The following is a 14,976-nucleotide window of genomic DNA, read 5'->3' on the forward strand; positions in this document are numbered from 1 at the left end:
TTGAAACACTAATTGGTTCATCATGGGAACACCAGCTCCACACATTCGTATTTTCTAGGGAGAAATCTAGAGGAACTTCGGCAAAGAAACATGATAATTCTGTTTGTATAGATGACATTTTATGCACTTGCCTAAAGAAAATACTTTGCTTTTCTCCAAAACCATTTTTAATCTGATTTTCTCAGTCCATTACATAGGAATTCCACAGCACTTTTTCCGGATATGACTTGATGAAACCAGAAATATCTGGTTGTCTTTTGGTTAACTCAATCCAAAATATTGCTACAGCCTCTGTGTTTGTTTATTACTGATATTATCCATGGAGTTTATTTTTTGAATTTTTTTTCTGGGAACATTTAATTTGTGCTTGGAAACACTAATTGGTTCCACATGGAGACACCAGCTCTACACATTTGTATTTTCTAGGGAGAAAGCTAGAGGAACAGCAGCAAACAAACATGATATTTCTGTTTGTATAGATGACATTTTATGTACTTGCCTAACGTAAAGACTTTGCTTTTCTCCAAAACCATTTGTACTGTGATTTTCCCGGTCCATTGCAGACGAATTCCACACCACATTGTCCGTATATGACTGGAAATTCTGGAAATATCCGGTTTTTTTTTTCCATAAGTCAATCCCAGATATTGCTACAGCCTCTGTGTTTTTGTATTGCTCATATTATCCACAGACTCTATTGTTTTGAATGTTTTTTATCAGGGAATATTTAATTTTCTGCTTGGAAACACTAACTGGTTCCACATGGAGACACCAGCTCTACACATTCATATTTTCTAGGGAAAATCTAGAGGAAATGTGGCATAGAAACATGATATTTCTGTTTTTATAGATGACATTTTATGCACTTGCCTACCGAAAAGACTTTGCTTTTCTAGAAAACCATTTTTACTGTGATTTTTTCAGTCCATTCCATACGAATTCCACACCACTTTGTCCGGATATGACTGGATGAAACCGGAAATATCTGGTTGTCTTCTCGCTAACTCAATCCGAAATACTGTGAAAGCCTCTGTGTTTGTGTATTAGTGATATTATCCACGGACTTTATTTTTTTCAATATTTTTTTCAGGGAACATTTAATTTTGTGCTTGGAAACACTAATTGGTTCCACATGGAGTCACCACCTCTACACATTCGTATTTTCTAGGGAGAAAGCTAGAGGAACTGCGGCAAACAAACATGATATTTCCGTTTGTGTAGATGACATTTTGTGCACTTGCTTAACGTAAAGACTTTGCTTTTCTCCAAAACCATTTTTACTGTGATTTTCTCGCTGCATTGCATACGAATTACACACCACATTGTCCATATATGACTGGATGAAACCGGAAATGTCTGGTTTTTTTTTTTTTTGCTAACTCAATCCAAGATATTCCTACAGACTCTGTGTTTGTTTTTTCTGGATATTATCCACAGACTTTATTGTCTTGAATTTTTTTTATTAGGGAACATTTAATTTTACCCTTGGAAACACTAATTCTTTCCACATGGAGACACCAGCTCTACACATTCGTATTTTCTAGGGAGAAAGCTAGAGGAACTGCGACAAACAAACATGATATTTCTGTTTGTATAGATGGCATTTTATGCACTTGCCTAAGGAAAAGTCTTTGCTTTTCTCCAAAAACATTTTTACTGTGACTTTCTCGGTCCATTGCATACGAATTCCACACCAGTTTGTCCGGATACGACTGGATGAAAACAGAAATATCCGGTTGTGTTTTGGCTAACTCAATCCGAAATATTGTGAAAGCCTCTGTGTTTGTGTATTCCTGATATTATCCACGGACTTTATTGTTTTGAATGTTTTTTATCAGGGAACATTTAATTTTCTGCTTGGAATCACTAACTGGTTCCAGATGGAGACACCAGCTCCACACATTCGTATTTTCTAGGGAGAAACCTAGAGGAAATGGGACAAAACAACATGATATTTCTGTTTGTTTAGATGACATTTTATGCACTTGCCTAACAAAAAGACTTTGCTTTTCTCCAAAACCATTTTACTGTGATTTTCTCTGTCCATTGCATAAGAATTCAACTCCAGTTTGTCTGATTATGACTGGATGAAACCAGAAATATCCGGTTGTGTTTTGGCTAACTCAATCCGAAATATTGTGAAAGCCTCTGTGTTTGTGTTTTCTGGATATTATCGATGGACTTTATTGTTTTGAATGTTTTTATCAGGGAACATTTAACTTTGTAATTGGAAACACTAATTCTTTCCACATGGAGACACCAGCTCTACACATTCGTATTTTTTAGGGAGACAGCTAGAGGAACTGTGAGAAACAAACATGATATTTCTCTTTGTATAGATGACATTTTATGCACTTGTCTAACGAAAAGACTTTGCTATACTCCAAAACCATTTTTACTGTGAATATCGCAGTGCATTGCTTACCAATTCCACACCAGTTTACCTGATATGACTGGATTAAGCCGGAAATATCCGGTTGTGTTCTGGCTAACTCAATTCCAGATATTGCTACAGCCTCTGTGTTTGTGTATTCCTGATATTATCCACGTACTTTATTGTTTTGAATGATTTTTTATCAGGGAACATTTTATTTTGATCTTGGAAACACTAATTGGTTGCACATGGAGACACCAGCTCTACACATTCGTATTTTTTAGGGAGACAGCTAGAGGAACTGTGAGAAACAAACATGATATTTTTGTTTGTATAGATGACATTTAATGCACTTGCCTAACGAAAAGACTTTGCTTTTCTCCAAAACCATTTTTACTGTGAATATCTCAGTCCATAGCTTACGAATTCGACACCAGTTTACCGGATATGCCTGTATGAAACCGGAAATATCCGGTTGTGTTCTGTCTAACTCAATTCCATTTATTGCTACAGCCTCTGTATTTGTGTATTCCTGATAATATCCACGGTCTTTATTTTTTGAATGTTTTTTATCAGGAAATATTTTATTTTGATCTTGGAAACACTGACTCGTTGTACATGGAGACACCAGCTCTACACATTCCTATTTTCTAGGGAGAAAGCTAGAAGAACTGCGGCAAACAAACATGATATTTCTCTTTGTATAGATGACATTATATGCACTTGCCTAACGAAAAGACTTTGCTTTTCTCCAAAACGATTTGTACTGTGATTTTCTCCGTCCATTGCATACGAATTCCACACCACTTTGTCCGGATATGACAGGATGAAAACAAAAATATCCGGTTATGTTTTGGCTAATTCCATCCGAAATATTGTGAAAGCCTCTGTGTTTTTGTTTTCTGGATATTATCAACGGACTTCATTTTTTTGAATGTTTTTTATCGGGGAACATTTTATTATGAGCTTGGAATCACTAATTGGTTCCACATGCATACACAAGCTCTACACATTCACATTTTCTAGGGAGAAAGCGAGAGGAACTGCGGCAAACAAACATGATATTTCTGTTTGTATAGATGACATTTTATGCACTTGCCTAAAGAAAGACTTTGCTATTCTCCGAAACCATTTGTACTGTGATTTTCTCGGTCCATTGCATATGAATTCCACACCAGTTTGTCTGGATATGACTGGATGAAACCGGAAATATCTGGCTTTTTTTTGGCTAACTCAATCCCAAATATTGCTCCAGCCACTGTGTTTGTTTTTTCTGGATATTATCAACGGACTTTATTGTTTGGAATGTTTTTTTTTTAATTGGGTAACATTTTATTTTGAGCTTGGATACAGGAATTAGTTGCACATGGGGACACCAGCTGAACATATACGTATTTTCAATGGAGAAAGCTAGAGAAACTGCGGCAAACAAACATGATATTTCTGTTTGTACAGATGACATTTTATGCAATTGCCTCACGAAAAGACTTTGCTTTTACCCAAAACCATTTTACTTGGATTTCTCGGTCCATTACATATGAATTTCACACCAGTTTGTCCGGATATGACTGGATGAAAACCGAAATATCCAGTGGTGTTTGGCTAACTCAATCCGAAATATTGTGAAAGCCTCTGTGTTTGTGTTTTCTGGATACTATCGATGGACTTTATTGTTTTGAATGTTTTTATCAGGGAACATTTAATTTTGTACCGTGGAAACACTACTTGGTTCATCATGGGGACACCAGCTCTACACATTCGTATTTTCTAGGGAGAAAGGTAGAGAAACTGCGATAGACAAACATGATATTTCTCTTTGTATAGATGACATAATATGCACTTGCCTAATGAAAAGACTTTACTATTCTCCAAAACCATTTTTACTATGATTTTCTCGGTCCATTGCATACGAATTACACACCACTTTGTGCGGATATGACTTGATGAAAACGGAAATATCTAGTTTTTTTTTGGCTAACTCAATCCCAGTAATTGCTCCAGCCACTGTGTTTGTTTTTTCTGGATATTATCAATGGACTTTATTGTTTGGAAGGTTTTTTTATCGGGGAACATTTTATTTTGAGCTTGGATGCAGTAATTAGTTGCACATGGAGACACCAGCTGAACATATTCGTATTTTCAATGGAGAAAGCTAGAGGAACTGCGGCAAACAAACATTATATTTCTGTTTGTATAGATGACATTTGATGCACTTGGCTAACGAAAAGACTTTGCTTTTACCCAAAACCATTTTACTGTGATTTTCTCGGTCCATTGCATACGAATTTCACACCACTTTGTCCGGATATGACTGGATGAAAACAGAAATATCCGGTGGTGTTTTCGCTAACTCAATCCAAATTATTGTGAAAGCATCTATGTTTGTGTTTTCTGGATATTACTGATGGACTATATTGTTTTGAATGTTTTTATCAGGGAACATTTAATTTTGTACCGTTGAAACACTAATTGGTTCATCATGGGTACACCAGCTCTACACATTCTTATTTTCTAGGGAGAAAGCTATAGGAACTCTGGCAAACAAACATGATATTTCTGTTTGTATAGATGACATTTTATGCACTTGCCTATTGAAAAGACTTTGCTATTCTCCAAAACTATTTTTACTGTGATTTTCTCGGTCTATGGCATACGAATTCCACACCAGTTTCTCCGGATATGACTGGATGGAACCAGAAATATCCGGTATTTTTTTGGCTAACTGAATCCGAAATATTGTGAAAGCCTCTGTGTTTGTGTTTTCTGGATATTATCAACGGACTTTAGGTTTTTCAATGTTTTTTATTGGGGAACATTTTATTTTGAGTTTGGATACAGTAATTCATTCCACAAGGGGACACCAGATGAACTTATTCGTATTTTCTAGTGAGAAAGCTAGAGTAACTGTAGCAAACAAACCTGATATTTCTGTTTGTATAGATGACATTTTATGCACTTGCTAAAAAAAATTTGCTATTCTCCAAAACCATTTTTACTGTGATTTCTCGGTCCATAGCATACGAATTCAACACAAGTTTGTCCTTATATGCTTGGAAGAAACCGGAAATATGCGGTTTTGTTTTGGCTAACTCAATCCCAGATATTGCTACAGACTCTGTGTTTGTGTATTCCTGATATTATCCACGGATTTTATTGTTTTGAATGTTTTTTTATCAGGGAACCTTTAATTTTGTGCTTGGAATCATTAATGGGTTCCACATTGAGACACCAGCTCTACACATTCGTATTTTCTAGTGAGAAAGCTAGAGGAACTGCGACAAACAAACATGATATTTCTGTTTGTATAGATGATATTTTATGCACTTGCATAACAAAAAGACTTTGCTTTTCTCCAAAATCAATTTACTGTGAATATCTCATTCCATTGCTTACGCATTCCACAGCTGTTTACTGGATATGACTGGAAGAAACTGGAAATATCCGATTTGTTTTGGCTAACTCAATCCGAAATATTCTGAAAGCCTCTGTGTATGTGTTTTCTGGATATTATCAACGGACTTTAGGATTTTGAATGTTTTTTATTGGGGAACATTTTATTTTGAGCTTGGATACAGTAATTCGTTGCACAAGGAGACACCAGCTGAACATATTCGTATTTTCTAGGGAGAAAGCTAGAGGAACTGCGACAAAGAAAAATGATATTTCTGTTGGTATAGATGACATTTGATGCACTTGCCTAACGAAAAGACTTTGCTTTTCTCCAAAACCATTTGTACTTTGATTTTCTCGGTCCATTGCATACGAATTTCACACCAGTTTGTCCGGATATGATTGGATGAAAACAGAAATATCCGGCTGTGTTTTGGCTAACTCAATCCGAAATATTTTGAAAGCCTCTGTGTTTGTGTTTTCTGGGTATTATCGATGGACTTTATTGTTTTGAATATTTTTATCAGGGAACATTTAATTTTGTACCATAGGAACACTAATTGGTTCATCATGGGGACACCAGCTCTACACATTCATATTTTCTAGGGAGACTACAAGAGGAACTACGCAAACAAACATGATATTTCTGTTTGTATAGATGATATTTTATGCACTTGCCTAATGAAAACACTTTGCTATTCTCCAAAACAATTTTTCTGTGATTTTCTCGGTACACTTCATATAAATTGCACACAAGTTTGTCTGGATATGACTGGATGAAACCGGAAATATCTGGTTTTGTTTTGGCTAACTCAATCCCAGATACTGCTAAAGCCTCTGTGTTTGTATATTCATGACATTTCCACGGACTTTATTTTTTTTAATGCTTTTTATGGGGAACATTTAATTTTGTACTGTAAAAACACTAATTGGTTCAACATGGGGACACCAGCACTACATATTCGTATTTTCTAGGGAGAAAGCTAGAGTAACTGCGGCAAACAAACATGATATTTCTGTTAGTATCGATGACATTTTATGCACTTGCCTAACGAAAAGACTTTGCTATTCTCTAAAACCATTTTTACTGTGATTTTCTCTGTCCATTGCATACGAATTCCACACAAGTTTGTCTGGATATGACTGGAAGAAACCGGAAATATCAGGTTGTGTTTTAGCTAAGTCAATCCGAAATATTGTGAAAGCCTCTGTGTTTGTGTTTTCTGGATATTATCAACGGACTTTAATTTTTTGAATGTTTTTTATCAGGGAACATTTTATTTTGAGCTTGGATACAGTAATTCGTTCCACATGGAGACACCAGCTGAACATATTCGTATTTTCTAGGGAGAAAGCTAGAGGAACTGTGGCAAACAAACATAATATTTCTGTTTGTTTAGATGACATTTTATGCAATTGCCTAACGAAAAGACTTTGCTTTTATCCAAAACCATTTTCACTGTGATTTTTTTGGTTTATTGCATACGAATTCCACACCAGTTTGTCCGGATATCACTGGATGAAACCAGAAATATCCGGTTGTGTTTTGGCTAACTCAATCCGAAATGTTGTGAAAGCCTCTGTGTTTGTGTTTTCTGGATATTATCAAAGGATTTTAGTTTTTTTTTCTTTTTTTTTTACTTTTATTTAATGAATATAAATTTCCAGTGTACAGCTTATGGATTACAATGGCTTCCCCCTCCCTTAAATTCCCTCCCACCACTACCCTCTCTTCTCCCGCTCCCTGTCCCCTTTCATTTGCATCAAGATTCATTTTCAATTCTCTTTATATACAGAAGATCAATTTAGTATATATGAAATAAAGATTTCAACAGTTTGCACCCACATAGAAACACAAAGTGAAACATACTGTTTGAGTAATAGTTATAGCATTAAATCACAATGTACAGCACATTAAGGACAGAGATCCCACATGAGGAACAAGTGCACAGTGGCTCCTGTTGTTGACCCAACAAATTGACACTCTAGTTTATGGCGCCAGTAACCATCCTAGGCTGTCATCATGAGTTGCCAAGGCTATGGAAGCCTTCCAAGTTTACCGACTCTGATCATATTTAGACAAGGTCATAAAAGACAGAGTGAGGATAGTAACCAATGATCCTAAGAGTGGCATTTACCAGCTTTGAACAATTGTACAGCATTAAGTGGGGGAGAGGACCATCAATACACACAGGTTGGAGTAGAGCCATTGGTGGTAGAGTAGAGGTTATGATTACAAAGGAATGAGGCCCAAGTGCACTAGACAGGGCCTAGAACAAAGGACAGAGTCATTATTAGAGGAGCTAAGAAATGTGCTGTCTAAGCTACAAGTAATTTTTCTGATTGAGAGGGAAACAGAACCTGATAGAAGGGGCTTGATAATAATCTGGTGGGCTTTAGGCCTTGCAAATTCAGAGGCCCAGACCTATCTATCTCTTCACATGGGGTATATCCTAAGGGAGGTGTGAACCTCCTAGGGGAAGGCCCTCTGTTGACTTTCATTACTTGCCTGGCCTGGGAGGAGAGCTGGCCAGGTAAATGCAGGGGGCATCTCTAACAAGAAATTTACAGTTCTGCCTGCAATGTTGCTGAACCTACTTGACCAAACCCTCAGCTGCAGTGGTCACTTTGGAAGTTGGGCTGAGTGAAGGGCTTTTCAGCTTAGAGCCAATAAGATCTGTGGCTCTGACCTGGGCATCCTTTGACTCCAGGGCAGGTCCATTTCCAGTGATCCAACTCTTGGCAGAGCTACCAGGGCTCTTCACAAGCTGACTTCTGCTGAAGCCCAGGCTTACCACATTGAAAGCTACTGCTGTGGACTGGCCTGTTGGGTCTCCTTGAGGGCAGATCACTGTACAGATCAGCCATTAATAGGCCTGCCACCCATTGCTTCTGATGCCGAGCTTTCTTTTCCTCCTGGTTTGTGTTAAAGCAGACCAGAGGATGCAAGTCAAGGGAGTGCCCAAGTCCCATCTCTAATCTTCTGTGGCCTGAACTACAAGTCTATAGTCACAGGCATGTTCTGCAGTAGTTTTTCTAAGGTAGACAATGCCCATGAGGATAATTATATTCTCACTTGAAAACTTTCTTTCCCTTTGGTCTGAAAGGGAGGTTTTTTCTACTTACTGCATACTTCGCTGATGGCAAAGTGAATCTACTATGAGATTATTAGTTAAGTTCTTATTTTGGCTATGCTATTACAGAAAAATGTTAGCCATCTCTTTTATAAGGTCTAAAGATTTAATTGTGCATCCTACAGATTCCCTTATAATAGAATTAGTTTCCTACCTTGAAGAGAATAGAGAAATGAAAGAACAAGTTGGGCTTAGAATAGAGAAATGAGGAAGCAAGTCCTAGATCGCTTACTGACAATAGCAATATCACATGAATACTTAGCAAACCATTTCAACCATTAGATAACAACTTAAGCAAACATTTACCAGAAGGTCCAATGCCTTCTATAAATTTTAAGAATCATGTATTTGAAAACACCTCTTAAATATCTAACATAGTGTAGTTTATTTAGCCAGTAAACTTAAGCACAGCCATCTAAAATGTTTTTAGTTTCTTTCTACCAACAAGTATAAAACATATGATACAGAGATTCAGGTCACACCAATTAAAATGTATCTTTGATTGATTTTAGCAGCTTAAATTTTTGGACAATCTTATCTATAGGCCATTTAAAATAAAACTCTTAGTAAAATTTCCCCATGTGGACATACAATATGTACACACATATAACATAGCATAATAGACCAATATAGCAATTTTAATAATAGCTTTTAAAATCTTTAACTCTTTTTCTAGATTGCCAATGGATTTGGATTGCTTTTTTTTTTTTTAGTAACCTCAGTTAACCATACTTTCTCTAGTTGTACTGTTAATACATTATTGGCTTCATCTCTTTACAGAGCCATCACAAAGTACTGAATACAATAAAAGTGGCTGGAAAAAGTCCATAGGAACCTATAGGAGGACAGCTAAACACAGAACCAACAACGCTTTAGTTTTATTAGCAGCACATCATATATAACTATGGATGACAAAAGACTTTAAGTTGCCATGTTTAAAATTATAAACTCATCAACCAACAAGAGGCATTTGCTTACTTCACAGTATTTTTGAAAGCACCTGTAGGATTTTACAAGTATTTAACCCTTTAGGCCTCTGGGGCTTTCTCATTAAGATAACTATCATGTCTAGTAACACAAGATCATTAGACTTTTTAATTCTCAAACATTTGTATTAATAGCATTTTCCATTATAGAAACTTAAAGTCTGGTAGCACATCACATCCTGACAGTCCTTCTAATAGAATCCAAATAGCCTGCTTAGTTGGTGTCTCTATAAGATGAGAGACATAGGTCCTTCGATTTTTTCAGTTGGGCCCAAACTGGAAAAACCAAAGTCCAGGATTTACTGGAAATTTTAGAGACCAGATTGTTTGAAACTTTGATTTTTTGAATGCCTGTCAAGAATGCCAAGAAGGCTCAAAATCCAAAATATCTGGTTGAAATAAGATTCCTTAAAATCATGACATAACATAGACCAAATTTGATCATTGTTACAAGGTGACTATTCAAATCTTTGAAAGGAAGCACATATTTAAATAACCCATAGCTCTTAATAAAAATTCAGCTGTTTTTGAACAATTAGAATTTAACAGACATCAAGAGCACATAATAGATTACTTTAACACATTGCTTTAACAGAGCATCAGAGTTTAATTCTATGTCAAAGAGAAATTGAGCCTCCTGTGATATTTTGCTGTGAGGTTTCCTTCCTTTACCTTCTTTCATATTGGTGACCATGTGTCTGTGTTTCTGTGTGTAACACATCGTTAAGCATCTTCGGCAGGGCAGGATGAGTGGCAACAAATTCTTTCAGTTTCTGTTTGCTATGAAAAGTCTTAATTTCACCTTCATTCACAAATGAGAGCTTTGCAGGATATAATATTCTGGGCTGGCAGTTTTTCTCTCTTAATACCTGGGCTATGTCTCTCCATTCCCTTCTAGCTTGTAGGGTTTCTGATGAGAAGTCTGCTGTGAGTCTAATTGGAGATCCTCTAAGAGTAATCTGACATTTCTCTCTTGCACCTTTTAGGATCTTTTCTTTATGTTTCACTGTGGTGAGTGTGATTACAACATGTCGTGGTGAGGATCTCTTTTGGTCATGTTTATTAGGGGTTCTATAAGCTTCCTGTACTAAGATGCCTCTGTCCTTCTCCAAACCTGGGAAATTTTCTGCTAGTATCTCCCTGAAAATGCCTTCTAATCCTTTCTCCCTCTCCATGCCTTCAGGAACTCCTAGAACCCGAATGTTGGGTTTTTTAATAGTATCCTGTAGATTCCTGACAATATTTTTTAGATTTCTGATTTCTTCTTTTCTTTGGTTTGCCTGTTTCCTTTCCTGTTCTCCATCTTCTAAGTCTGATATTCTCTCTTCTGCTTCGCCTATTCTGTTTTTAAGGCTCTCTAATGTGTTTCTCATTTGATCTATTGAATTCTTCATTTCATTATGATTTCTCGTCACTATCACAGTTTCTTGTTCCACTAGTTGTTTCATTTCATTTTGATGCCTCCTTAATATTTCATTTTCACGAGAGAGATTTTCTATCTTGTCCATTAAGGATTTCTGTAGTTCAAGAATTTGTTTTTGAGAAATTCTTAATGTTCTTATCGATTTTTTGAGATCCGCTTCTTGCATTTCTTCGATCTCATCATCTTCATAATCTTGAATTGGGGTGTCTTTTTCATTTGGGGAGAAAGCTAGAGGAACTGTGGCAAACAAACATGATATTTCTGTTTGTGTAGATGACATTTTATGCACTTGCCTAACGAAAAGACTTTGCTTGTCTCCAAAACCATTTTTACTGTGATTTTCTCAGTCCACAGCTTACGAATTCCACACCAGTTTACAGGATATGACTTGATGAAACCGGAAATATCCTGTTTTGTTTTGGCTAACTCAATCCAGATATTGCTACAACCTCTGTGTTTGTGTTTTCTGGATGTTATCAATGGACTTTAGTTTTTTAATGTTTTTTTTTGCGGGGAACATTTTATTTTGAGCTTGTATACAGTAATTCGTTCCTCATGGAGACACCAGCTGAACATATTCGTATTTTCTAGGGAGAAAGCTAAAGGAACTGTGGCAAACAAACATGATATTTCTGTTTGTATCTATGACATTGTATGCACTTGCCTAACGAAAAGACTTTGCTTTTCTCCAAAACAATTTTTACTGTGATTTTCTCGGTCCATTGCATACGAATGCCACACCAGTTTGTCCATATATGACTGGATGAAACCGGAAATATCCTGTTTTGTTTTGGCTAACTCAATCCCAGATAAAGCTACAGCCTCTGTGTTTGTGTATTCCTGATATTATCCACGGACCTTATTGTTTTGAATGCTTTTTATCAGGGAACATTTAATTTTGTACCATTGAAACACAAATTGGTTCAACATGGGGACACCAGCTCTACACATTCGTATTTTCTAGGGAGAAAGCTAGAGGAACTGCGATAAACAAAAATGATATTTCTGTTTGTATCTATGAGATATTATGCACTTGCCTAACGAAAAGACTTTGCTTTTCTCCAAAACCATTTTTACTGTGAACATCTCAGTCCATTGCTCACGAATTCCACACAAGTTTGTGCGGATATAACTGGAAGAAACCGGAAATATCCGGTTTTGTTTTGGCTAACTCAATCCCAGATAAAGCTACAGCCTCTGTTTGTGTATTCCTGATATTATCCACGGACTTTATTGTTTTGAATGTTTTTTATCAGGGAACATTTCATTTTGTGCTTGGAATCACTAATTGGTTCCACATGGAGACACCAGCTCTACACATTCATATTTTTTGGGAGAAAGCTAGAGGAACTGCGCTAAACAAACATGATATTTCTGTTTGTATAGATGACATTTTATGCACTTGCCTAACGAAAAGACTTTGCTATTCTCCAAAACCACTTTTACTGTGATTTCCTCGGTCCATTGCATACGAATTCCACATCAGTTTTTCCGGATAAGACTGGATGAAACCGGAAATATCCGGTTGTGTTTCAGCTAGCTCAATCCCAGATATTGCTACAGCCTCTGTGTTTGTGTTTTCTGGATATTATCGATGGACTTTATTGTTTTGAATGCTTTTATCAGGGAACATTTAATTTTGTACCGTAGAAACACTAATTGGTTCATCATGGGGACACCAGTCTACAGGTTCGCATTTTCTAGGGAGAAAGCAAGAGGAACTGCAATACACAAACATGATATTTCTCTTCGTATAGATGACATTTTATGCATTGCCTAACAAAAGGCTTTGCTATTCTCCAAACCATTTTTACTGTGATTTTCTCGGTCCATTGCATAGGAATTTCACACCGGTTTGTCCGGATATGGCTGAATGAAACCGGAAATATCCGGTTGAGTTTTGGCTAACTCAATCCCAGATATTGCTTCAGGCTCTGTGTTTGTGTATTCCTGATATAATCGATGGGCTTTATTGTTTTGATTTTTTTTTAATTGGGTAACATTTAATTTTATTCTTGGAACCATTAATTGGTTCCACATGGAGACACCAGCTCTACATATTTGTATTTTCTAGGGAGGAAGCTAGAGGAACTGCGGCAAACAAACATGAGAATTCTGTTTGTATAGATGACATTTTATGCACTTGCCTAATTAAAAGACTTTGCTTCTCCCCAAAACCATTTTTACTGTGGTTTTCTCGGTCCATTGCATATGAATTCCTCACCACTTTGTCCGGATATGACTGGATGAAACCAGAAATATCTGGTTGTGTTTTGGTTAACTCAATCCTAGATATTGCTGCTGCCTCTGTGTTTGTTTATTCTTGATATTTTCCACAGATTTTATTTATTTCAATGTTTTTTGTCAGGGAACATTTAACTTGGTGCTGCAAAACAGTAATTGGTTCATCATGGGAACACCGGCTCTACACATTCGTATTTTCTAGGGAGAAATCTAGAGGATCTTGGCAAACAAACATGATATTTCTGTTTGTATCGATGACATTTTATGCACTTGGCTAAGGAAAAGACTTTGCTTTACCCCAAAACCATTTTTACTCTGAATTTCTCGGTCCATTGCATACGAATTCCACACCACTGTGTCCGTATACGACTGGATGAAACCGGAAATATCTGGTTTTGTATTGTCTAACTCAATCCCAGATATTGTTACAGCCTATGTGTTTGTGTATTCCTGGCATTATCCACGGACTTTATTTTTTTAATTTTTTTTTCAGGGAACATTTAATTTTGTGCTTGGAAACAGTAATTGGTTCCACATGGAGACAGCAGCTCTACACATTCTTATTTTCTAGGGAGAAAGCTAGAGGAACTGCGGTAAACAAACATGATCTTTCTGTTTGTATAGATGAGATTTTATGCACTTGCCTAACGAAAAGACTTTGCTTATCTCCAAAACCATTTCTACTGTGGTTTTCTCAGTCCATTGCATACGAATTCCACACCAGTTCGTCCGGATATGACTGGATTAAACCGGAAATATCCGGATTTTTTTTTTTTTTTTGGCTAACTCAATCCGAAATATTGTGAAAGCCTCTGTGTTTGTGTTTTCTGGATATTATCCATGGACTTTATTGTTTTGAATGTTTTTATCAGGGAACATTTATTTTTGTCCTGTTGAAACACTAGTTCATTCATCAAGGGGACACCAGCTCTACACATTCGTAATTTTCTAGGGAGATTGCAAGGGAACTGCGACAAACACACATGATATTTCTGTTTGTCTAGATGACATTTTATGCACTTGCCTCACGAAAAGACTTTGCCATTCTCCAACCATTTTTGCTGTGATTTTCTCGGTCCATTGCATACGAATTCCACACCAGTTAGTTCGGCTATGAAAGATGAAATCGGAAATATCCGGGTTTGTTTTGGCTAACTCAATCCCAGATATTGCTACAGTCTCAGTGTTTGTGTATACCTTATATTATCCACGGACTTTATTTTTTGAATTTCTTTTTTCAGGGAAAATTTAATTTTGTGTTTCGAAACACTAATTGGTGTCACATGGAGACACCAGCTCTACAGATTCGTATTTTCTAGGGAGAAAGGTAGAGGAACTGCAGCAAACAAACATGATATTTCTGCTTATATAGATGACATTTTATGCACTTGCCTTACGAAAAGACTTTGCTTTTCTCCAAAACCA

Source organism: Lepus europaeus, chromosome 23 (genome assembly GCF_033115175.1).
Source record: "Lepus europaeus isolate LE1 chromosome 23, mLepTim1.pri, whole genome shotgun sequence".
Lineage (NCBI taxonomy): Eukaryota > Metazoa > Chordata > Mammalia > Lagomorpha > Leporidae > Lepus > Lepus europaeus.